This window comes from Pithys albifrons, chromosome 10, assembly GCF_047495875.1.
Source record: "Pithys albifrons albifrons isolate INPA30051 chromosome 10, PitAlb_v1, whole genome shotgun sequence".
Lineage (NCBI taxonomy): Eukaryota > Metazoa > Chordata > Aves > Passeriformes > Thamnophilidae > Pithys > Pithys albifrons.
The window spans coordinates 16,104,346-16,129,459 of NC_092467.1; the positions used below are offsets into that span (position 1 = coordinate 16,104,346).

General features: G+C 38.5%; 1 long non-coding RNA gene across 1 annotated transcript in view; it reads right to left on the reverse strand.

Annotated features, from left to right (window-relative positions):
• Nucleotides 1–590: 590 nt before the first annotated feature.
• The window catches only part of LOC139676676 (uncharacterized), a 29,450-nt gene continuing 4,926 nt past the window's right edge, over nt 591–25,114 (reverse strand). The window contains exons 2-5 of the long non-coding RNA XR_011698693.1: nt 23,829–24,160; nt 21,676–21,730; nt 2,096–2,199; nt 591–641 (exon numbers count right to left, since the gene is read on the reverse strand). This is a non-coding gene — a long non-coding RNA (uncharacterized lncRNA). The remainder of the gene's footprint in view (nt 642–2,095; nt 2,200–21,675; nt 21,731–23,828; nt 24,161–25,114) is intronic.

Below are 25,114 nucleotides of genomic sequence, written 5' to 3' on the forward strand. Positions count from 1 at the left end.
AATATTGTGAACCTGCAGTATGAATGTGAACAGCCAAAAGAGCAGTAAGAAGGGGTGGATATGTAAGCAGACAATGGACAGATGAGCAGACAATGCAAAACTATCCATCTGCACTTTGATTCATAGAAATGAGTGGGCCAGGCACAATGAGAGATGGGCAGAGTCATTACTTTGTTTCGTTTCATTCTTCTGAAAGGAAGTGATATAATGAGGACAGAAAATAGCATATGCAACACATTCCTTTTTTGTCTCTAATGTACTCCTTTTGTGCTTTACTTCATCTTTTTTTTCTTTATCCTCTTACACCAAAGTTAGAAAAGAGCACACAAATGAAAATAGATAAAGGAGAAATGAGTGGTAGAAACTGAGTCACTCTGATTCACAGCCCCATCAAATGGGCCTTGCACAGTTCAGGTGGTCTAAGTTGGGGTAGCTCTGTAGTTACAGCCTATTGGAGAGACAGAAAATGCCTCTGGAACTGCCAGGCTGGATTTTTTTACAAGAATTAGCATTGTTGTATTAAGAGACAAAGTGGGCAAACATACTCAGTAAAGTCTATTAAAAACAAACCTTGTGTGTATGCCTGTGCTTCCAGTTGAACTCCAGGCTGGCAGGAATCAGCCTGTTGCTGAGAGGCACCACTGCAGAACAGCAAGACATCAGAAGGCAATAAGCAAAATAACTTTATAAAGATTATTCCTCCGTTCACTTCACATATGCATAGCAGTGCACCCAGTTAGGAGAGTTGTGTCAGTGCATCCTGGCAAACACAGACTGCCTACAGGCTCCCACAGGCTCAAAAGTCACATTATATCTATACCCTCTGTGTTTCCCATTAATATGTGTAGAACAGCTAAGATGTAATACTGTAAAGCAATAAATAACACTGTTCTTACTCAAACAATTAGAACATACTTATCTTCCCAAGAAATACCAAACAGTAGTGGTTTACATAAAGGCTTTTGCTCAATACAGTTAAGCAGCCACCTTACCAGAAAAGGCAGCAAACACCAATCTAGACTAAATAGTATGTTCATCCATGCAATGATGGGACACAGTATAAGACAAATATTTTCCCTGCTGCAAGAGTCCGTATGAGACAGAAAAGTGGCCCCAGAATATATTTCAGGACCTGACTTTGCCTCTGTAGAACGGAACAGAAAGATTCCTCGTGCTCCAGCTCCTATCAGCCATAGTGCTTTGAAAATATATCATCTAATCCAGAATCTAGTAACCTTGGATAATCTAACTAAACATACATTTCGCAGACTGTATGAAATGCATTTGCTGGACTAATTGTTCTGCTCTAAGGTTTTAACGAGTGCCATACATGAACAGTTGAGTCTGGACCAATTTTAACGGAGGTGATCTAATCAAGATTTTGGCACTTTTGCAGGATATGTGTTTGATAGTCTAAATACATTGTCCCCAGAATTAATCTAGTAATCTTTTTTCTTTCCCATTCTACTGTTTACTGTTATAGTGCTATTCCATTCCCAGAATTGTCAGTAATCCTCTTAATTCCTCTGTCAGATCGTTGTTGACTGATTAAGGAAACAGTGTCAAAATGTCTGAAGTGAATCAGACTGAAAGTTTGTAAATAATGGAGGAAGGAGCTATGCAGTATCTTCACATTACAAAATATTTACATAACAATCATCTTGAAAGTGTGTTCTTTAGGAAGAAGTTGCTTCAAACAGCCTTCCCAAATTATGGCTTAAAATTAAAACAAAACAAAGTAAACCCATAAAAGTGGAAACAAGACAAGTCATTAACTCTCTTCATTTATATTATACAGGATCCATCCTGGTTCAATTTAATGCAAGTGTTTAGTCCTCTGTAAAGATGGACTAGGCATGACTGCCAAGAATAACAACTTGATGAATGATGATTGAGAGTAAATACAAAATGTTTATCTCATGTTGTGTATGGAGCCCTGAAAAAGTCATTACAATATTGAGTCATTGATTTGACTAACTTAAACAGACATAGAAGGTGTCTCAGATGGAGGAGGTGGTGCTGTGGAAAAGATTAAATATGAACACAAGACGCAGCCTCTTTTCAGACATACCCAAAGGATGATCACAACCATTACCTGCTTTGCCGTTTGCAGGACATTGCTATTGAAACAGGCTCTGGGAAGCAGGGCTTGAGGAACCATATGTAAGTAATGCTGGCTTCTTAAAAGTTACATTTATCCTGCAAAGACAGAAATGTCTTTCCGAAGTGACAAGGATTTTATATGTCAGTCCTGAAGGCACCCAATTCACTGCAGATGCTGCAGAATATGCAATGCCAGATTCATCTCTGGCATCAGAGCCACTGCTGGTTTTTGCAAGGTGCAACTGATGAAGCTTGCAAATGATGATCCCTTTGACATTCTTGTGTGATTTTAATACATTTTTTACTAGAAATGTTTTACTAGACAGTGCAAAGAATGGGGACATGAAACTTCTCAAACTCCATCTCCCTGAAGACACTGAAAGGAATACTGTTTCGTTCTGAATCAATTTGAAATGTAAGCAAGTGGATATTAAACGTTTCAGAATCATTAGTATTTCAATATGTGGAGTTTTTTTCTGACAATGACACAATGCAGTATTTTGGCATTCTGGTTCTTTTTTTCATTTCAGACCTCTACGAAAATGTCAATATTTTACTTATGATGAAAATACAATATGTATTTTAATGACAAATACTTCTGTTAAAACAAAAACGTTCTCAATGCACTAATGAAATATTATAAATATAATTGAAATTTTCACTCCAGATATGTTTCTGTAAAATAAAAGTATATTATTTACAATCTCGAAGTCTATGTAGTCTGAAACTTAACTGCAGTTCCCCTCTGCCAAATGAGTCTCAGAGTTTGAAGGGGATGTGGGTTTGCATTTGAGTTTTAAGACTCTAATTGTAGCTATTTATCAAGAAGGATCCAGTCGTCACTGGAACAGCATTTCAGACCCTAATAATTGATTTGACAATCCTCAGTAGTAATTTAGACTAACATAGGAACATGTCAAAACAAGATGAGAAGAGAACATTTGTTTTTACTAGTATATGTCAGAGACCCTATCACCAGAAATAAAATGTGTTTGTTTTCTTCTGATGATCAAGAGAGTACATGCTTAGGTAGTATATGAGAACTGTCTTGGTTATGATCTGAAACTAGAAAGGAGTTCATACTGCACACTTTCCTTTACTTAAGAAAAGAGGGGGAAAAAAGGAAGATAATTAGATAAAAATATGTAAAATTTACTTAATGCCATAATGAGAATAAGAAATTCAGAGAGACAGATTTCGTGTACTTTAAGAGTACTTGTAGTTTAGGAATAATGATAAGCACAGTTCTCAGTGGTCTCAGTATAAGGCTAAGAACGCCAGGACATAAAAAGTACAATATAGAAAGCACTCAATCATGTCAAGTCAGCCACAGAAGGTAGAGAATGAACGCACAACAGGTCAGTGCAGAGACCTGTCATCCCAGGAACCATCTGAGAGCTGTGATACTTGAAATCTTGTCCTGTATTTCATTTCATGCCTACGCAGAAGAACAACAAAGAGACCACTACACCTAGTAAAGCATAATCTCAGTGTTCATCTGAAGAGAATAAACCACAAATTAGCAAGGTTTTTGCAGTGTCTGTGTTTAATTTTACATATGCCACCAAGCAGTCATGACATAGGACAGTGGGACTGAGCTCAAAGTTTGCAGAAAGGGAGACTGGAGACAGAATCTGGAGCACTGGGAGGAGGTGTGGTGGCAGTGGGAGTGCAGCACAGAGCCTCAGGGCCCTGGGCTGAGAGAGGTGGTAGGACGGGCAGGGCAGCACTGAGGAGCTGTGGCCTCCTGCCGTTTTGGAAGCAGAGTAAACATGGTGGAGTAAAGCTTAGGGGTTGGGAGGATGACACCAGGTGTGGTGAGAAGGCAGATGGCAGGGCAGAGTTCCAGGGGCAAGGCAGGCACAAAGGAGTGAGACCTGGGGCAAGGGAGGATCATGAGAACAAACCTTGAGCATAATGAGGAGGTGCAGATCATGGCACCATTCAGATGTGAGGCAGGCACAGAGGTTGGGTCTTGTGGCTGAGGAGGGCCAGCAATGGGTCAGGCTGAGGGTGGGCCAGAAATAATAATGAGTCCCTGGCTTGGCTACAGAGAAGGCAGTTTCCAGCAGAGCTTCTGTACCATGGGCACATGCTGAGCTCCTGGGTCTCCACGGTTGGCTGCCAGGCCCAGCAGATGCTGATGACCTGGGACGGGACAGGCACAGGTGTGGCAACCAGGGTGTGGTGAGAACAACGAACAGCACAGCTGAGAGTGGAGTATCAAAGTGCCCAGACCTTGGTTCTGTGCCCAGACAATCATAATGAGAAAGGAGAAAGAAAGAAATCTCATACAGCAAGTGGCAACATGCTCTGTCCCATGATCTGCCCTGGAAATACTTGGCAAAAAATGGGTTGCGGTCCAGAGGGATTTGTGTCAAGTGACAACAATGTGTCTGAGAGGCCAAAAACTCTGTTCAGTGCACCACTGTGCAAGGCAGGAGGCTGCAGCCTGATGATACATTTTTTCTTTGTGGCAAAGTTGATTGAACAGTTTGTCATTTTTTCCTTTTCTCCTTCTCCATATACTTAGCTGAAGGGTTGCCTTTAATACATCCTCTGACATGGGACAACTCACATTTCTAAATTATTTTAAACTTCAGAAGTGAAATAGCTCATGGCACCGTTATTGTTGGTGGTGGTGGTGTTATGCTTGCTTTCTTTTAAATGTCTCCTTTCCCCAATTTAAAAAAGTGAACATGAATTATATACTCCCCATGGCCAGCTAAAACTGAACATCTGAAAACTCTAAACAAATGAAAAAAGTTGACTCCTACATGTTCAATTTGCTGAGTAATGCTACCCCTTAAAAATTCTACTCTAACTCTTGCAAACTATTTGCTATTCTTTCAAACCACATCCTTTGGAGACAGATCTTACTACTCTATGTTGCATAATGTCTGTGGCAGTCATGCTCTTTATCAGCTTTATTAGCACTTAACAACTCTACACTTAATAACTCTACAAATGTTTTCCATTTCTTTTGCTTGTTATGTCTCTGTATGGTTATACTAAACGCTCTGTCAGAAATTGCTATGAATAGGACTGTTACATTCCTTAGCAATGAGCAGTGATCTGCCTTTAGAAAGAAGAGGCATAATTTGGAAATGAGCTTTTTCCCTCTGTGTGGTGCATACATACTTAAACATACGTGTAGGTATGCGACAAGTATATTTATACATATGTACATAGCAGTACATATACATACTGCTAACACGTGTACATACTATGACACAAAATACAGTATTTCTGAATGTTACAGTTCAAATATGCTACAGTCTAAATATAATAGCTTCGATATAAAAGGTGGTACAACCAAGATGTGTTAGAGACACATTTTAGAGTTTAATGCCTCCTGGTAACAAGACACAAATAAATACCAAAACAGTTAATTTTTTGTCATAGAAAACAAAACTTAATACAGAAAAATAACAAAGAAATCAAAAGGGAAGAGCTGCCCTCTATCTACCTTACTGAAATCTTACCATATCTTAATATTACATTTGTTGTGAACCCTCAATTCCTATAACATTTGATATGGAAAAATAAAGTGAAAGTTGGTGTTTTAAAAATCCATTCACACAGATTAGCAAATGGATATTGACACAAGTACAGCAGTTCTTTTAGGACATTAGAATGGAGAAATGAAAGTTTGTTTACCTCAGAAACAGAACTTAGTGTAACAATAAGAAGTTGTATAATCAGACAATCTTCCATGTCTTATTTCTTTTGCTAGTTAAACAGTTCCGTGACTAAAGGTGTTCAGAAAAACACTGGGATGTGGAAGCTATGATAGCATACCTCCTGGTGCATAACATCTAAACACACTGGAGATGGGTTTATAAAAATATGAACTTCATTTTCTAACATTTATCAGAAAATGCAGTCAAATATGAAGTATTGGAATAGAAAACAGCAGTGAAATCTGGGATGTGTTCAGATTTGATAATAAGAAAACACCCTTCTCTATTTCAATAGAGCATTATTTGAAGTCATATAACCTTTAGACATTGTCTCTTACATGAGAAAAACTTTGTCTAATCTCTACATCAACATACTGATTTCAATATGATTGATTTCAAACTCTTTGCCAAAGGTTTTTTTCCACTGACTCGGAAACTTTGCTTATTATGCACATTACTTTACGCCACTTGCTTTGATGTGTCACTACAGTAAATCAATACTATTACCATTTCACAGGGCATTCATTTGACAAAATTGTGACTAAAGATCATGGTTCTAACAACTACATTTGAGCAGAGCTAACACTGAAAAGATATGCCCTATCCTTACAACAAAGGTACACATGTTTATAAACAAATGCACCATAGCTCAGTTCAGCAGAACTGACAGAAAAAGTTTGCACATGACTTTAACCAAGGCATTTAATTCTCCTTGACAGACAGTATCACCTAGACTTCCACCTTCCTTTTATGGTGTTTTTCAGATTAAAAAAAATGTTGTTAGTATTATTACTTTGGTTTGCTTTCTCCAAAATACCTTGTGATATAAGAAAAAATATAAACAAATGCTCCTTTGATAGTGGTCTGGTAGTAGGGAAAGAATACTAAATACCCTTACATTTCATCATTTCCTATTATACACTACCACAGTGAAGAAGTACTTTATGGAATATGATCAGTAATCACTACAGTGCTGAACTACTTGAAGAGGCAAGGACAGCTAAAAAAGGTAAAACTTGGGGTAGGTTTTAAATGAAGAGTAGGAATTTAACTGTATGTTTAAACTCTTTGAACCTACCAAGATTTCAAAATTGTGATGATGACTTTGTGAAAAATTATTATCCTCCCCAAAGCATTTCTGACTCGTATTTGCTTCTACTTGTAATAAAAACAATATAAGCACAGTATTTCTGAAGGAATTTCAATGCCTTTGTGTTTGATGCTGGTGAGAAGTTATAAGTCTCCATTTTAGGAGGCTGTTTGATCTTTTCTGTAGCATATGCAAATATGGTATGAGATAGCAGAACTTAATACTGTGATCAAGATTTTCATCTTTGGGAACTTAATCAAAATCTGGCTTGGATCAGATACACCAATAGTTTTAAATTTAACACTGGAAGAACATTTGAGTTTAGCAAATAATATAATGCCTAACTACTGAGTGCCCAGAACATGCAAGGAATAGGATACCAAATACTAAATGCAACTACCAAGCACTCAGTTCGGCCAACAACACTACAAATATGGACACACATTTTGTATAGTCATGGTCTCTTAAAATTGAGATTGTAACTTTTTATGTACTCATTTTCTAAGCTACTAAATAATTTTTAAGCAATGTAGTTTAGTAATGATAGTGTAAGATGTGTATCTGTTTGCCTGATGATGCAAACCATAAAGAATGCATGGAGTTCATTCTCTGTTAATTTCTGAGCATTCTTTCAGGTGGTGTTTCAGGCTATCTACATGACTGCTTACAGGATGTCTGTCTTTATGCAGTATTGTGACACTCGGAATCATCCAATACATTTTTGCCAATGAAAATGTCGTAGATTCAGAGAACTCTCAGCTCACATATTTGTTCTGAGAAAGCTTAGTCTTGTTGACTTTGAAGTCAGGAATCTGTTTTCAGGGGCTTTTTGCATAGGGTTTGGTGGTGGGAATTATGTTGACTTCTGCTGAAGTGGAATCTGTTAGGTATAAACATTTATCCACATATTCAGACTACACTTTAATAGCTCTGCTTATACAGTAGTTTAAACATAAGTGTGTCTTTGTAATTAAACTGTGTATCCAAACTCCGAACATGAGCCTGTGCTCATACATGGGCTCTGGGTGAGCGTGCTAACATTGGAATGGGACTTCTTGTGTGCCTTCTACCCTGTCATGCAGAACTATTGGTAGTGTGGATAAGAAACACAGACATAGCTATGTCTGCTCAGCCCAAGTGTGCCACTGTACATCCCATCATACTTTGCAGCAATATCAGATGCCAGCCAGGTTGCTATTCTGTTCAATGACTTCATGGTTCAATAGAAGTGCCTTACCAGAAGTGCATGTAACCAAGCCTGCCCTAAGCGTTGCAGGTATCCAGAGCACCTCAGGCTCTCAGCTTGCCTGGAATTGGGACTCCTATTTCCTTTGGCAGAATAAAGATAGGCTGCATATGAAAAGAGGGTTAGAGGTTGTTTCATACATGTTTCCGAACAAATATAGATGGGGTCTTTCTGTATAAATATTTTTCAACTTTTCCAATAGGCTTTGTTTTGAAATTTGTTATTTCCAAATACTCTGGAAGAACCAGAAAATCAGTAGGATCTTGGAACAGACTGCTGGAGTGGGAAACCTCTGGCAGAGTTCTGGGTAAACAGGAATCACACATAAAGAGCAAAGTTCCTTTGAGTTTGGAAAGAGTTCAGCCATACATTTGACTTTAAAAAACATCTGTCTTCAACCATTTCCAGCATATTTATTTAATTTGAGACAGATGACTCTCATTAGCCTGTTGGTGGGGCTTGGTCCCCTGAGGGAGTGTCGTGCTCTCCACTGCTAGCTGTGGCTTTTTTAGTTTCTGAATGAAGAGCTATAGAAGTTCCTCATTAGAACAGACACAAACATAAAGGGTCAGAAGCCAGACCACATTTTTTCTGCAGTAGAGTTCGTCAGTCCACCTATATATTTTCAAGTCTGTATTTGGATAGCATATTTTAAGAAACTGAAACAAATGCTACTGGATGCCAAACCTCCCATTTTTCAAAACAGTTTCTTCTAGTGCACTATCTCCTCATTACTTATCTGGTTTCTGTTTTCAATGAAGCTGCAATAATTCAGCAAATTCTTGGTATTGAGTGGGTCTACCTACTCACAAATGTGGTTGGACCAACAGTGGTTAGGAAATCTCAGTGCAGCTGCGTTTCTCAGAAACCAACAATCTGGAGTGCTGGCCCTATAACTGGCAAAAGAAGGGATCAAATTGTTTTGTTCAGCTTCCTTTTAACCAGACACGTACTGCACATATTAGGGGAAACACATTCTGCTGCAATAATTTGTCTGCAATTAAGTTTTTCCTTTCACCAGTGTGGGAAAAGAAATACATTCAGCTGCCTTCGCTGCTGTCCCCTCTGGCTATTCGATACAAAGGAGTCATTAGAATTACTTTGGGGTTTTTTTAACTGGAATTTTGTGTGCTAGGGAATAGAAAAATTGAGATAAATATCTCATCTGTGGCTTAAAATCTGTCCAAAGAAGATAAATGGGAGGTTCTTAAATTAAAATTTATACTCTACAGAAAAAAATTCCTTTGTTTCAAAAAATACCTGGTGTTTGTTTTTTGGTAGTTGTACTTTTTCAATTCAAAGACTAGCCAGTTTGTTTGTAGAGATTAAACAACTATTACTTTTTAAATTTAGAATCTTTCATCACATCTCTCAGTTCTCAAATGCTTTATATTTCTCTACTCCATGAATCTGGAAAAGACTGATGCAAAAGTGGGAGGCTATGGAAAAGGAAGAACATCTGACTCACACAGTTAAAAATCATGGCCAAACCACTCTGCAAGGAGGAGGTACAATGTCCTGGGAAAACTGAAAACTAGCTGTTGGAAACAAGAAATGCCAGCTGTGTTCAATAGTCTGTGTGAATCTGCGTATTTGGTGTACTGCTCTAAATATGAACTTACCTATGTGCATTTAAAATTAATGTGACAGAAACTGACATAAATAATTACTGAATTAATGAAACCAATTAAACTAAATGCAAACTTACTAAGGCCTCTCTGTGTTTGAAAGAAGAGTTGGGATATTTATATATTAAATTGTGTGTATATCTGTAAATATTAATAAGACTGATAATTACATAAGTAAAACAGAAGTTTTCTTTTGTCTAAAAATCCATTTTTATGCTCAAAAGTGATGTAATCAGTTGTTTAATTAAAAGTCTGTGCTCACAGACAACTCTGTTATGGAAAAGAAGAAACTAATTTTTGATTTTTGGAATTGTTACAGTAGACTGCAGTTATCCATGTGACTCAAGCCAGCAATTCTCTTTTTTTTTATTACTAGATAGCTTTTATTGCTATTTGTCTTTATTGTGTATATGGGAGGTCTGTTTTTAATGAGCAGAATTTTTTACAGTGATGTTCTCTAAGAAATGTATCAACAACTGAGATTTCAAAATATTTCTTTCACACATGAAAACTTAAGTAACTGAGGCACCATAACTGCGAGAATTCCGAAGGGCATAAGGGATCTCCCCAAACGCGATGAAGTGGAGAGGCCTGATGGAGACAGGAGCAGCACAGACACTGCCAAGTGCTGGCTACATTCCCAGCCCTCAGTGACAGCCACTTTACCTGCAGCAGGAGCAGTGCAAGAGGTGCTGGATGGATATCTAAGCGCAGGCACTGAAGCTTGTTCCCTCCTCATTAGACCCCAGATTGGCTTAAGGGCATAGGTGCTTAAGAAGATTATTTATTTTTTCATGCAGTGGCCTGAAATACTTCATTTTTTCAGATTTGACAAGCAAAAAGGCCAGAAAAGTTTTCTCTTGGAGCTGTGACAAACATTGCTTGGGGTGGGTTACCTGTATATCATGGAAAACATGAACAAACAGCTGTGAGAAAACTTGGATCCAGAAGATGTGGTAAAGGGGAAGGAGCAGTAAAACCAACTCCATAGCATATTCTGGTGAAGCAACAACTGCAACCACCAATAACAAATGCTATGAATAAGTATTAAAGCCCACTGATAACTAGCAGCAAATCCAACAGAAAATACAGGAAAAGCAGTGCTTTTTAGCAATTACAGCAATGCCTTGCCTAACATTGCAGTTTCAAAAGCAGAAATTCTAGAAAGAACTTAAAGCAATTTCTGCTCTTATCTATGAACCCACAAGAGCTGAAGTTCCTACTGTGGCACTGGGAATTGCTATAAGGAATATGGAAGTCCTCTTAAAAATGGAGTTAAGTCTACTCAGAAGTCACTGCAAAAACTTTTCAGATCAGTAATTTACAACGGGATGCAAGAGCCACTCAAATGGATTACTGTCTCACTGGGAAACGCCACACAGTGAGTATGAGGTGCAGGGTGTTAAAGCCACCAGAGACAGGTATCTCCATGAAGCTTATCCAGATAACATTGACCCAAGTAAGAAAACTTCAGAAATCAAGCTCTAAGCAGTAACTTAATAGTTCAGAGTTCTGTATGTGCATGGAGGCTGAAAACTGAGACATGTTGCAAAGGCCACACAGAGTAAGGCAGACTAAAACAAGCATGATGTATCTTCAAGATAGAACTTGGTCCCACTAGTGGCTTGTATTTCAGCTACCAGAGGCAAGAGATCTGATAAGAAATTACTTGAAAATGGTACTGGACTATCTACCAGCCGAGAATTGAAGGAGCAGTGCATCTTGTAAGGATCAAATCCAAATGTTGAACCCTTTCTGACACAGTTTGGCTTAGGTTATTCTATGTGTTGTCAGACAACATGAAGATTAAGCAGTTTCAAGAGGTGCATGAATGAAGAGAGAGGTCTTTTCTTATTTTATGTTGTGATCAGGAGGTAACAACAGCAGAGGCTGCCCGTTTGTGTGGCACCTCATTCTGTATTTCAGAATCCAGGGGAAGATCCACCAGATAATGTTGTTTGTCATGTCCATGTACGTATGTGGGCTGCCTCTGTGATGATGTGCATCTCTAGTCTATGCACAGGCAGACAAATAAGATATTAATTGTTACTAAGCAACTGTGGTACCTAGTAATATAGACCTAAGTTTGGGCTGCCGGGCCTGGCCCCTGAAAAGAGTCTTGGAAGATTTAATGGAAAAATACTGCCCTTTCTGACCCTCACTTGTTGATCATTAGCCAGTATGCTGCTGAAAACAGTGCTGAGGCAGCAGGGAGATGTCTGTAGCCCAAAGGAACCCGAGGGGGTCGGGGGTGGGGGGCGGAGGGGGGGGAAGCCTTGGAGTGCAGTGTAGTACCAAAGCTCTGGGAAAATATCTTAGGAAGCAGACTGCTCTAGCAAACCCTCTGTGACTGTTCAAGATTCTCCGGTATCAAGACAGACTTTATCCAAGGTCAGAGAACCTTGTGTTTTGTACACACTGTTCAGCAGATGGTTGAACTGCTTCCTTTATTCTGAAGCTTCCTGCAGATGATAATCCCCAACATGGTGGTAGGACAGGGAATTGAAAGCACACAAAAAGAAACAATATGTTCTTTGTGTTTTTCACCATTTTGAATGACTATGTGGAAGGCAGCCCAACAAAATACTGGAGTTCTGCTGGGAATACGATCAGAGGGCCTGTTTGTTCTTTTGTCTTTGGTAGTAAGTGTAGCATCCAAATGTAATGTTTACTCAATATCTTGGATTAATGAAACACTAGAAGGGTCCAGGCAGGCGTGATATTTGTATAGCCACACTTGATATGACACAGGCAAACAGCATGGGTCCCAGAATTCAGAGCAACTCCCTGCATGTTCAGAGTGTCCTGTTTAGAAAGAGTCTTAGTGATATTTTAGAACCTGATTTCCAGGCAGGTGATACACCTTGGTGGTCTCTAACAACCACTTCATGGGCAGAGCCGAGCTCTGGCAGAATGAGCAAATTGCCCAGGAGTCTCCAAGTCAGTTTGGCTAAAGGTTGAGTAAGGCATGAATAGAGAAAACACATGAAGTATGAGCTGAAGAATTGAGCTGCCTTTTGTCAAGAATTAAGACAAGATGTCTTTAGGTAAGGTAAGATTTTCACTGGAATCTCCTTTTGTATTAAGCAATATAGGAAACTTTAGGGATGGTTTCAGTGAACACAAAATCATTAGCTGATTTGCTTGGAACAGGAAAGCAGAAAGTACACTACAGTGTAGAGAAGACCTGTATAAATGCTTTTGGCAAGATACAAAGCCAAATGTATAGCATTCTAGATTTTACTCTGTAGGTGGGTGCTTCTCAATGGTGATCTTACACCTGTGGGATTTTGGTTGCTACTCAGTGGCTGACATAATTAGTTACTACTTACTATGTGTGGGTAATGTGGCCAGTATAAACTCATGGAAAAAATCTGCACATAACTCTTTCAAGAGATGCATGTAATTTCTTTGCTACAGGTAAAAGTTAATTAATTTCTGGTATCTTTTAGTATTCTATTGCTTTTTAATTTATTAGTGAAAGGTTTTGAATAGGCTGTGGAGTTCAGTGCTACAGTGGAAACTTATTCCTTATTCCAATGAATACATAATAAGAAATCTGTTCTCTGCTGGTGTTTTGCTTGGAATAGCACTCACAGGCCATGAACATCATTGGTATGAAACCTTGGCATTCTTTCGCTAAGGGTTGTGCACTTTTGTTCAGCATCCTGCTTGCAAACTGCTAGATGATGATGATTAGAGCCATAAAATCTTCACCATTTCATGTGATAAGAAGGAAAGAAATACAGGTTTGTATAAAATATCTGTGTTACAGAAATACACGTGCAGGTGATTGTAACTTCATCTAAGGTTGCTGTCTATCTAATAAAGCTGCCTAAAGCTTCCAGATGTCTTAGGGCAAAAGATTGTGGCTTTTTCAATGCAAAATGTATTACATGAAGTGGAGGCCCTTTTCAACCCATCAGAGGAAGACCTTGAAAGCAAACTCATTTCTGCCCTTTTTTCCACCCCCTTCAAGACACGGAACTATACTCATGCTAAAATACAAACTCCTCCTTGTTGTTCTAATCTGTTTCACAGTATGAAAATGCAGGAATTTTGCTGTAACTCCAACTACACTGTCTAGAATTCAAAAATTAGAAAAAATAAATTAAGTAGAATAAATACTATCTTTTCCTCCTGATTTTGAGAGGACTAAGCACCACCACTTGATGGATGTTTCTGCCATTTCTATCGCACACCTAAAAGAACCAAAGGAAAAGAGAACACCCAGAAGAAGTACTGGGAAGTGCATGCTGCTTTTACAGAGGAGCGAACTAGAGTGCAGGGTTACCTTTGACCTTTCACCCCTATGAAAGCATGACCTGCTGAGTTGAGTCCCAGGGAGTAGGACATCCCTAGGAGCACACCTGAGGAGAAATTTCATGCTTGGAAACTAAAACCATGGAGACTGTTCTTGGCAGTTTAGCAATCCTCCATCCAGAAATAGATTATGTTGCAGACTTTCCCCAGATGTGAAGTGCTGAAAGCCACAGCTGCACAGAAGCAAGCTGAAGGAGTTAGAAAGGAAGCAGCCAAGGCTCTCTAACAATGTACTGCAAGGTATCAGAAGCCCTAAAATAAATATTCTTTACTAATAACTCATTTAAACAAACATTCACTCATTTACTAGTGAAAACTACTATCACTTTTTTATAAGGCTTCCATTCACAATTGGAAGAAACACTATTTCTTACATAATTTGATCCCCTTGGCCTTTCAGAATAAGATGCAGCAGATCCAGCTAAAACTAAAAAGCCAAAGCCATAAAAACCTAGTCAGATGAAGGGAAAGCAATGACAATCTCACATTCCATATCCTCCTCCTGTGTTATGAAACCAAAATCAGAAATTTTTTAGACTCTATTAATCTCTAATAGGTTATCTTTAACAGACACAATTCAAGAGGTGCAACACTTATTGACTTTAAAGACCTTATGTGAGGCATAAACCTCTAATATTGCTTTGTGCTCTATTTTAAGAGCATACACAAATTTGCTGAGCTCTAAACTTTTTTCAAAGAAGTAAGTGCCATCTCTAAACTCTGTGCTCCCAGACAGACAAAACATCCTATGTGGATAGCAGTCTAATAACAAAATGTTCGTTTCTGAAAAGAAGCTGCATGCAGTTATTGTAAAAGCAGCTCTTCTTTCTGGAAGAGGTATGCATGACCTGATGGCTTACAGATGTGCACTGAAAACTGCCTTTGGCCTCCTTCATAGACTACCAGATGGTCTCACATCATGAGATTCCTCTCATGTATGACTATTGCAGTCTATGTGCTTAGTCACCAGAGCTATAAATAGTCTAATTTCTACTAATTTTTTTTCACCAGCAACATTCTTCAGCCATTTTCAAGATCTTTCTCAAGGAATTAGCAACAGCTTGAACACAGGGCTGGTTTATATAGTACTTGTTAAAATTTACAAACATAAGTATATCAAGTAGTTTCTGGAAAAAAATAATAAAAAAGGAAATAATTGTTGGAATTGCTGCCCTGAGTTCCCACAAAGAAGTTTAGCTTTTAGTGGTTGGTGTGGGAGGCACTGGTAGGAAGGAGCTGGTAATAATTACTAGTCAAAGTTTCAGCCTTTTGCTTAGTCTATATTCTTCTGAATCTTACCACATGTGTTCTTTATTGCAAAAATCTGTTAACAATAATTACACAGTTCTACAGAAAGCACCCTGGTAGTCATATCAGATTCCCATGGTTTGTGCTGGGAATGGTTCTTGAAAAAGCAGAAAGGAGCCTTCCTTAACCCTGTGCTCATTGCATTATTCTCAGCACGTCATCAATGATATCACACTTCTCTTGTATTGTGCTTTTACCAGAAAGCCATAAAGAAACTCAAAAGACAATTAAATGGTCTGGTCTAAAACTCATTGAGGAAATAATTGGAAAAAGACTAATGTTAAGTTCAGAGGATTTCGATTCGAAAGGATTCTTTTCACCCTGAAGTGCATGGCTCCTTCCTCTCTTTTCTGAAAAATGGTGGATTTGAAAGGGACCCAAACGTAAATTCCAGTTCCAAATTCTTCACATATCTTGAGGCTGTACTCACTGAGCTCTGAATTGTGCATCTGACTCCACACTAGTGGCTGAACCAAGCACCTCATTTGCAGGCACCTTAAGAGCATAGGTTATTTGTGCCTTTTAAAAAAATTAACCTATTTGATTGCCATACATATAATGCACCGTGGTGGAGGAGGGGGAAGGTCACTTGTAAAACACAAAGTTTAACCAATGGTTTGCCTGCAATTAAAATGAGAAAATACCTAAACCAAGTTTTATTATAGAACTAAACATTATTTGATTTCAGTTTGTTTAAGGGAAACCCTCAGTTTTGGGCCAATTCAGACATCTCTTCATTCCTTCTTTTTTAAATAAGAAGAGATAATTTCCTAGGCAGGTAACATAGTAAAATATCTGAATATGTTTTGTCAATGTTTAAGCATCAGTTTGAATTTTCTGGGGGTTTTGTTGTTTTGGGGGTTTTTTTGCTACAAATGAAATACGAGATACTAGTGAAATGATCTTCACAGTGACAGAGAAATAATTCCATTTTTAGAGGACAGTTTCTCTCAAATCCATTTCATACACTCCTCTCCCCAGGCATTGCAGACTTGACTCACGTACTGTGATGATCAGCGGAAAGCACTCCATGTGCTCACAGCTGTTTTCTGAGACACGTGTTGGAACTGGTATGAAATGCCTTATAAGGTGTTGCTCTGACTTGGCCTTCAGCATATTATTCTGAGATGTTTTTGCATGACTTATATGAAATAAAAAGTTATGTAATCCAAAACCTGCAGATGTACAATGAGGAAAAGCCTCGCAGGGATTAAGTGATGTGGGTTTAAAATAACTAAATACTACAAAAATAGCTATCAATTGTCTCCAGTGACACGGCTTAATCTACTTCCTTATGAGATATTCTTGAGTCTTTATCTTCTCACTTAATGGAAATAATTAAAATTTTAGAGAAAAAACTTAGTACAGTTCTTATAATGTTCACTGATATTCTTCAAGGGCACTGGCAGCCACACAGTGGGGAACATGAAATGTTTGTGGACCATGTAGTTTTCAGGATCAGTTTTGAACATAGTGGTACTTGATTATCATTTACAGAGAAAGAGCTGTTCAATCTCTCCATGCTAGCAGACACACCCACTGGTGAATGAGATAGTCCTTGACTAGCAGTTTGAAAAGCAGGAAATTACCCTTCATGTGACAGCACCTTCACGTGAAAAAAAAAAAAACAACCTTATCTCTGACTGTTTTAACTTTGCCATTTGTCAGCACGTGTTTTATGGAGCCATACCACTACCTGTCCCCTACCATTGGCTTTAAAGCATTTTAATACTGACATTTAAAAAATAAATTAGAAAGGAAAATGGTATCTTCATCAATGATTCCATTTGTTTCAGTAAACAAGATAATGAGAACGTTATTGCTGCACCTGAAACAGAAAGTCGCTGAGGATGAGGATACAAGTGAGTTGAAAGGACCCAGTGGGGTCTCCTGACTTTATTTATTTTCTTGTTATTGATCCAAACTAAAGTTCCTATACCAGTTCCACTTTTGATCAGTCACTTCACATGAGCATTAGAGCTGAACTTTACAGAAGAGGCATGTAACTTGAGAGCTACAGTTTGGTGTCTTGTGCTAGAGGATCCAACAATGTCCTCCTCTGTTTTTTCAGATGCGCTCTTCTTCTCATTTCCTCCAATACAGTGAAATACCCTGGTTGCCTAATAAATTCCTCTGATATAATGTTATTTTATGAAAGCTTGTATAAGAAAAGCCAACGGCTTCTAACCTTTCAGCTGACTAATTTCCAGTCCTTTTCTTTATAGGCAGAGGTGTTAGTCATTGCTTCCCACTGCCCTGCTCCAGGCTGTTGCCAAGCTAGTTTATAGTAAAGCCATATTTCGGAAGACCGCTGTACAGGTCCCAAAACCATCTTCATCCCACAATGGTTTTGGAAAGAGCACTTCATTATTCCCATTCCAGCCATGCCTGGAAACAGGTGAATGCAAAATCAGAATTCCCCCCTCAGCACTGGAATATCTGCTGACCATGCTCATAACCTTCATCCACTGCCAAAAGCTACCAGTGCTTCCAGGGCAGTAACACCTCAAGTCTGTGAGTTTCCCTTCACCTGACAGGAAACTACAGGTCTAGCCAGCAGTAGAACTATTTTCATTCTTTACGTTTTTCTGAAACCACAAGGTGCATGAACATTTAACTGTTTAGTTAGCTCATTCTTGAGTGCAATGCCCAGTGCCCCTGATGAACACCAGATACATTATAAGTTTGTGTGCAGTCTCTGGGAGAGGCATATTGAACATTCTGTCAAACTAGTGCTGTGACTGGATGAAGTCTGTTTGCCTGGGAAAGGGAAGCACTTCATTGTGAGAGCAACCGGACCTTCTTAGGGTGGAAAAGTTCTCAGGGTACAGCCTGGGGCAGCCACAGGGAGAGAGAAATGAGAAACTGTACAAACTGGGAGAGTCCTGTGAGAAGGGGTTGCACCTGCTGCGGGGAGCAGCTCCAGTGTCAGTATGACCCATAACAGGTAGAAGGCAGCTTTGACTGCAATAACATGTGAGGTAGGAGCAGATCTGGTCAGTTGGTTGTGCAGACCAGATATCTACAGTGGTCTTACTACAGTCAAGTTCTACACTAGTCCTGCGACCAAAAAGCCCTACTGTAGTTGTAAGACATGGAGTGTCCCGGAGCAAATCTTGCACTTCAGTTCCATCTGAAAGAAGTCCTGTTTGTGTGCTCTGAGTTTGCAATACATCTGTTTACAAGTCTTCTTTTTAGACTCCTATGCCCAGCAGAGCAGCATTTTCTATTATTACAGATTTACATTTTTAAGGTTTATTATTTGTGCATTCTAATGTATATAGTTATAATAATGTACAACCCATCTTAAAGGAAAAGGCCTATGTGGAATGGAAGGGTCCCAGTTCCTTCTCACATCTCTGACTGACACAGCTTAATATTGTGTCTTGTTTCTATAAGCCATACAATATTCAGCAAAACAACACAAAATGACTGAGAGGATACCTAAACAAACCCATAAGCTAAATTCTGCAATTTTCTCAAAGGATACAAATGCCTATTTCCCATTAAATTAATGAGTATGGGTTTTCCATGGTTTACTGAAAAGATAAGACTACAGACTGTAACAGTCAAAGTAAGTGGATTTTTCAGTCATCTGAAGAACATCAATCTTGTTCTTCCCTTAATAAACCAGTACCCCAGAAATTCTGAGCTGCTACTTATGTAACAATATTCAGGATCTATTCCTCTGCATTACTAAATTTACAAACATGAAGTGCTTTTGGTATTAATAATATATTCCTGACCTTTTTCATGCAGTCAGCTTCTCACCATTCATTCTGTGATGTGATGATGATAGAAGGAAATGAGAAATGGAAATTCTGGCACTGAAAGGCAAGCTCAGAGCAGACAGAAAGGGAAGTATCTGTACATTCAGATCATTGAAAAGGTGTATTACAGGAAAGCAGAGTCAAAAATCTTCTCCATGAACTCATATCTGAGGATAACAGTTTTCAGCTTGTGCTTTTTAATAGTACAAGATGTGAACTAATTTATTTAATTAGAAGAATGCAAATGTATTTTATAAAAATTTTTAAATCAGCATGTGTTTATCTGATTCCATTTTTACAGTGAAACTTTAGCTTCTCTATTATGACTTCCTTTTTGACCTTAGTCACTTCTGAAGAAAGGAGAAACGAGCTGTATTGCAGTCTAAAGCTTTTGTCATCAGCCATAGAAGACTCCAGCCAGCAACTGGAGTGTTAACACCCGAATTTGGTCTCCTGTTGACACTGCATCAGCCCTTGAGCCTTGTTGCCCTTGCACAGCCAATTTGGTCATATGAATACAAAAGGTGGGATCTGAGAAGACAAGACTGCAAATCACCTTGTATTTGCACAGGCTGGTCTTAAGATATCCCATCTAGCTAGCAGCTCCCTCCTCCTGCCCTTCCAGATTTTACGACTGACCAAAATTCTGAACTCTGCAGTTTTCCCAAGCAATGCTGCAATTCACCTGCATATTTCTAGATACACAATCATGACAAGTTTTATCTTTTTGATGTCTATTCAAAGCAGAACTCATAACCTCTATCACAAGGTCTCTCAGCATCTTGTCATTAAGGTGGACCAAGTGACGTGGGAGAATACTGAGAGGCATGAGGAGAATTTGAAACTAATTTTTCTTCTAAACATTGAGGAACATTCTTCTCTCTGGTACATGTACACTACGAGGTATCACCTGCCATTCCTTAAGAATGCTGTAGAGCAAGTACACTCACCCATGGCAAGGTCTGTTAGGTAAAATTATATTTCCCAGGCCATTCAGGTATTATTGCCTTTTTTGCAATTTCCTTTTAGCAAAACTGTGCTGATGGGATAACACATCAGCCAAAGGAGTATCAAATGGTCAAGTCACTTGTGGCTTGACAGCACAGTAGACTCTATATTTTGGCATGAATTTAACATGTACAGAAATAGATTACTCTCTCAGCAACTGCATGGTATGCCACACAATATTCATCAAAACAACACAAAAAGATTGAGAGGATACCTAAAGAAACTCATAAGCTAAAATTCTGCAGTTTTCTCAAAGGATACAAATGCCTTTTTCCCATTAAATTAATGAGTATGAATTTTCCATATCCCACATATAGCTTTGGCCTGTAAATATTTGATAAGGGTCCTTATAGGAATGGCTTGAGAGATCCCCTGCTCAGTAATTGCTGCAATACATTTGTTAATTTACTTGTTCTTGAGCAAAGAGTCAGTAATTGAGAATACTACAGACCAAATTAGATGATTTACTTCTGCTAAGCCTGTTATTGGGGTTATACTGTCACAGATGTAAGTAACGAGAATAAAAGTTTCTGGTAAAGCTCAAGACAGTAGTACTCAGCTCCTACTTTTAAATGTTTGTGGGGAATAAAATAAGAAGGAAAAGTACCGAAAGAAGAAAACAAACAGAAAAAAGAAAAACACACCAAAAAGCTCAACAAAATATACTTCTGAGACAGCAAAAGTTTTAAATGCATTGTTTCTATTTCATAAAAAGAATGAAATATTCTTCATACTGTATACTACCCTTTAGCAGTTAAATTAATTTTCTTCAATAAAACCTTGTAACACGGACTTGGAAAATGCATAATGAATTGTCTAGAAAAATTGATTTTCTGAAAATTTAAAGAACATCCATTTTATTTTTTCTGAACAGTTCACCTTTTTGTCATAATATCGTGCTGCAGATGTGTAGCTTTGTGACCTTTCAGACTCCTGTGTTTAATTCTGGCTTTGTGCTGCTCATTAACAACCTCAACAGATATGGAAAAATTTGCTCACAATATATTGATTGTTTGGGGGCTTTGTTATGGTTGATTTTTTTTTCACTTTGTCATTACGCTGTGGCTACAGGAATAAGAAATTAATTAGATCCTTTTCTGCTTACTCTAATGAAGCATACTTGACCTTAGCAGAGATATACTAGCACAAATAACAATTAAAACCCGAATAAGACATTTTGGCAGAAATTACACCATTAAAGGAGTTCCATGTGAACAGGGCATATTATGATACATTCACTCTAGAGATTTTCAAAAGCAGAGTTACACAAAGAATTAATTTGACCAAGGATAAGAAACTCAACTGTGCCAAGAGGAATGGCATTTGCTATGTCAATACATCCATCAGTCATCACTATAGGAACCTGATACAATAAACAACTTCAAATGCAGCTGGACTGTATAATCCCTTGAAAAATAAACTGATATGAACTCATCTGTATGGATAAACTAAACCCATCAGAGGTCAAGGACTGTTCCACAGAAGCAGTTATGCAAAAGGAACAAACTGTACTCACCTGTGAGCAGGCACAGGAAGACAGGCTGGGACATCTCCCAAAGTGTAGCAGAAACCTGAGCAGTGGGAAGGTAAACAAGCATAATCAGGTCTTAATCTCTCCAGAATGGTGCAAAGAAAAGATTTCTCATGATTTGTCCTTTCTCTTTGCTTGATGGGATTCAGGCTGCCCAGTACTGAGCAAATTACTGCCATTTACAGAAGTGACAGTAAACTATGACGAAAAACAGGTATTAATAAAGCCTAGACCAACACCGTATTTTCCAGAGTAGACAGCTGGGATGCCACAGGGCATTACAATTCTAATTCACTAACCCGTTGAACCTTATTACCTTAGGACTAAGCCTTTCATACTTAGTCTTCCTGACTAAAATAGACTAAGTTACATTTCCAAGATTTCAGTATCATGAAGATTTCAAGAACACAAGTTGTTTTTATAATCTGCCTTTCTACACCTTTTTGACTGATTTGCCCATAAATTGTGAAACTTTGTTATTTGATATAGCACCTTTGCCCAAATGATGCAGGTTTCATTAGACATGTAGAGAGGATGCAAAGGTGCATGACCAGAACATTTTTCTTTCATAATGAGAGATGATCCTAAAGCTGTTTCCACAATGGAAACAGTCTGGACCAGTCCTAGAGGTTTCAAATTTGCAAGTTGAAGCAGTATCTGAGTAATAGCATTTGCCTCATAAAGACATTTAGTCATTGTGAATAATCTCAAGCATTATAAAACCTATAATAATATTTGTATCTAATGTTCTGCTTTGCAGTGACTATTGAAAATTTACATCCTATTACTGATCTCTAGATTGCCTAATTTCAATTACCAAGCACTATCTGGCATCGTAAGTAGACTTAAGGGAGTCACCTCTTCTGCCAGCAGTTTCTTTTAGACTAACAGGAGTTGTATCTTGGTCTTCACATCAACAAGTAAACAGGTAGCGAATTAATTTATTATTGAACTAAGTAAGGCATGTTTTTCTATTCTAAAATTATTCTGTTATTCTACTAGTAATTTCTGTTATTAAGCTAAAAAGAAACAGTTAAACTCTCTATTGCTTATTGTTTCTAAAAGTGACACTGGATGGTGACTAAAACCAAATGGGATAGTTGAGTAATTAGAGAAAATAAAACAATTGGAAGAGATCATAATTTTTCTGATTCTGTGAGTGAAATCAGTTCCTGTGTCTAGCCAGGAAAGAGCCTGAAGGTTTTACAAAACATGATGCTTTGTTCTTTTTCCTTTTAGTCTTCAACTGGAAGGAAGGACAACAATTATCACTAGCATTAATTGTGCCTCTAATGCAGTACCAAAACATTTCAAATATGAGTTGGTACTACCACGATCTGACCCACGGTGAGTCAACTCAGGGAGCTAAGCTAGTAGAAAACTACTATTTTATATTACCAAATATAAAAACTTTTATGCCAAATGCTTATGCGAAAACATAAGGAAATAGGGCTGTGGCAAAACTTAATTACTTTACTAAAGTAATTCTGGAGCAACACTTTTACTGTAAGATTGATCTGATTCTAACACCTGCAAATGAAAGCATCTCTTATGAATCTATTTACTCTGTGCAACAAGAATGCCCTTGCAGATGACAGTGATTTATGCTCACACTTCTACGTTCTTTCCAGCAAGACAAGGCCAGCAAACAGCTAGAGATGTGAGTTAACTCCAGCTTTGTCTCTTGGTGTACTTGTAGCAGGGGTGTTAGAGAAACCAAAGAAGCATAGCATATAGGAAACTTTCAAACATCAGAAGAAAAGCTATGTCAAAATTAAATTTTTATGGCTTCAAGAATGAAGGCAACATTCAACTTTGCAGTGTCAGCAAAGATTCCAAAAATGAATAGGTGAGAGACCACCCAAGTTTGAACAGTCTTGGTGCAGTCAATAGGGTCTTCGGAGTGTCCTAGGAGTTGTCAGGGGAGTGACACAGGCTAACAGAGCTCCACCTGGCTGGAGGTTGAGGTCTTGTTCTAGATTTCCAATGAACAGTGTAATTGTGGACATGGCTGTGGCCTTGTGACTGAATATGGGCTCTAGGATTCCCAACTCTACCCAGCTGCCCCCCAGCATGTTCCTCCTCCTCTCCAGACCACAGTACAGAACTATCCCCCAGCCCAGTGTCTTATCACCCACCTCATCTCCCCGCTGTAGCATATCACCCATTGGTGCCCCAGACCCTGCTCAGCTCTGCTGCATTTCCTCCTCTGGCTCCTTCCACTACCAACAGCATGTGAGACACCATGGGAAGCAAGGATCTCTTCCAGCAGCGCTAAAGCTTGTGATTATGTTCAGGATGGCTCTTTACACAACGTGCAGTGCAACCAGCTCAGATGTCACACACCATCCGCAGAACAGGCTCTGTGGTCTTGCTTGAGCGCTGCCTCCTCAAAACCCCAACCAGGCTCTCCTGCCCTCTTTCAGGGGCCTCCTGTCCTCATGTGCCACATGTAAGCGGCTGATTAGCCCTGTGAAAGACACCGGGGGCAGAAAACAGAACAATGACAATTGGGTTTAGTGCTGTTGTGTTTACAGCATTCTGTTCTAGTTTTGAAAAGCTGTGGATGCTGGAGCCAGGGGAATTCTTGTAGCCAAAAGAGCCCTTCCAAGCTTTACACAGAGATGATAACCTCAACACAAATTACAGAAAAACAGGGGTAAAAGTAAAACCAGGCTTGGCTGACATTGGCTTTTTACTGACACAGTCTGGGTTTCTGCCCAAACTACCCACTAAAGAAAATATCATAAAATCTTTCTGCACCGCATTTGTGTGTCATGTCAGACTGGGCTTCAACCCAAACTATCGACTAAACAAACAAAACACTTGCTGCCCAGCGTTTGCACATCATACATCGCTTACTGCAAAATATTTATTGAACAGATCTATGTAGTGGAAGGCTACAAGTTCTTAACACGATTAGTTTTCAACTGGTCCATTTAATATTCACCTGTTCATTCACAGGTAAATAGACTTATTCCTTTTACCAAAATTCTCAATGCTTTTGAATTTAAACATTTTTTAGTTTTTTAGTATTTTTCTTATATGCTTTTATGGTGTATTAGTGGCACTTATTACAAGTGTTTGAGACAGTTGAAAGGGCTAAAGGGAAAGAGTGGCCAAAAAGTGAATATTTTAATAACAAGAACTTCAAAGGACTACACAACTACAGAGTGATTTTCAAATTCTACACCCATTGAACTAAATTTTACTCATATGAAGTTGTGTAACTGCTGAAGACAATGAATTTAGTTAATCTGAGGATCAATATGACAATGATACGGGAAAATAAACATCTATTACTTTAGATTTTAAGTTGTTTTTTTGAATCTGATCATGTTTTGAAATTGCGAAACTTTTCCTAATCTCAAAATATTTTTACATGCATTGATTTTATGTAGCAGAATATGGAAAGTAGAAGAAC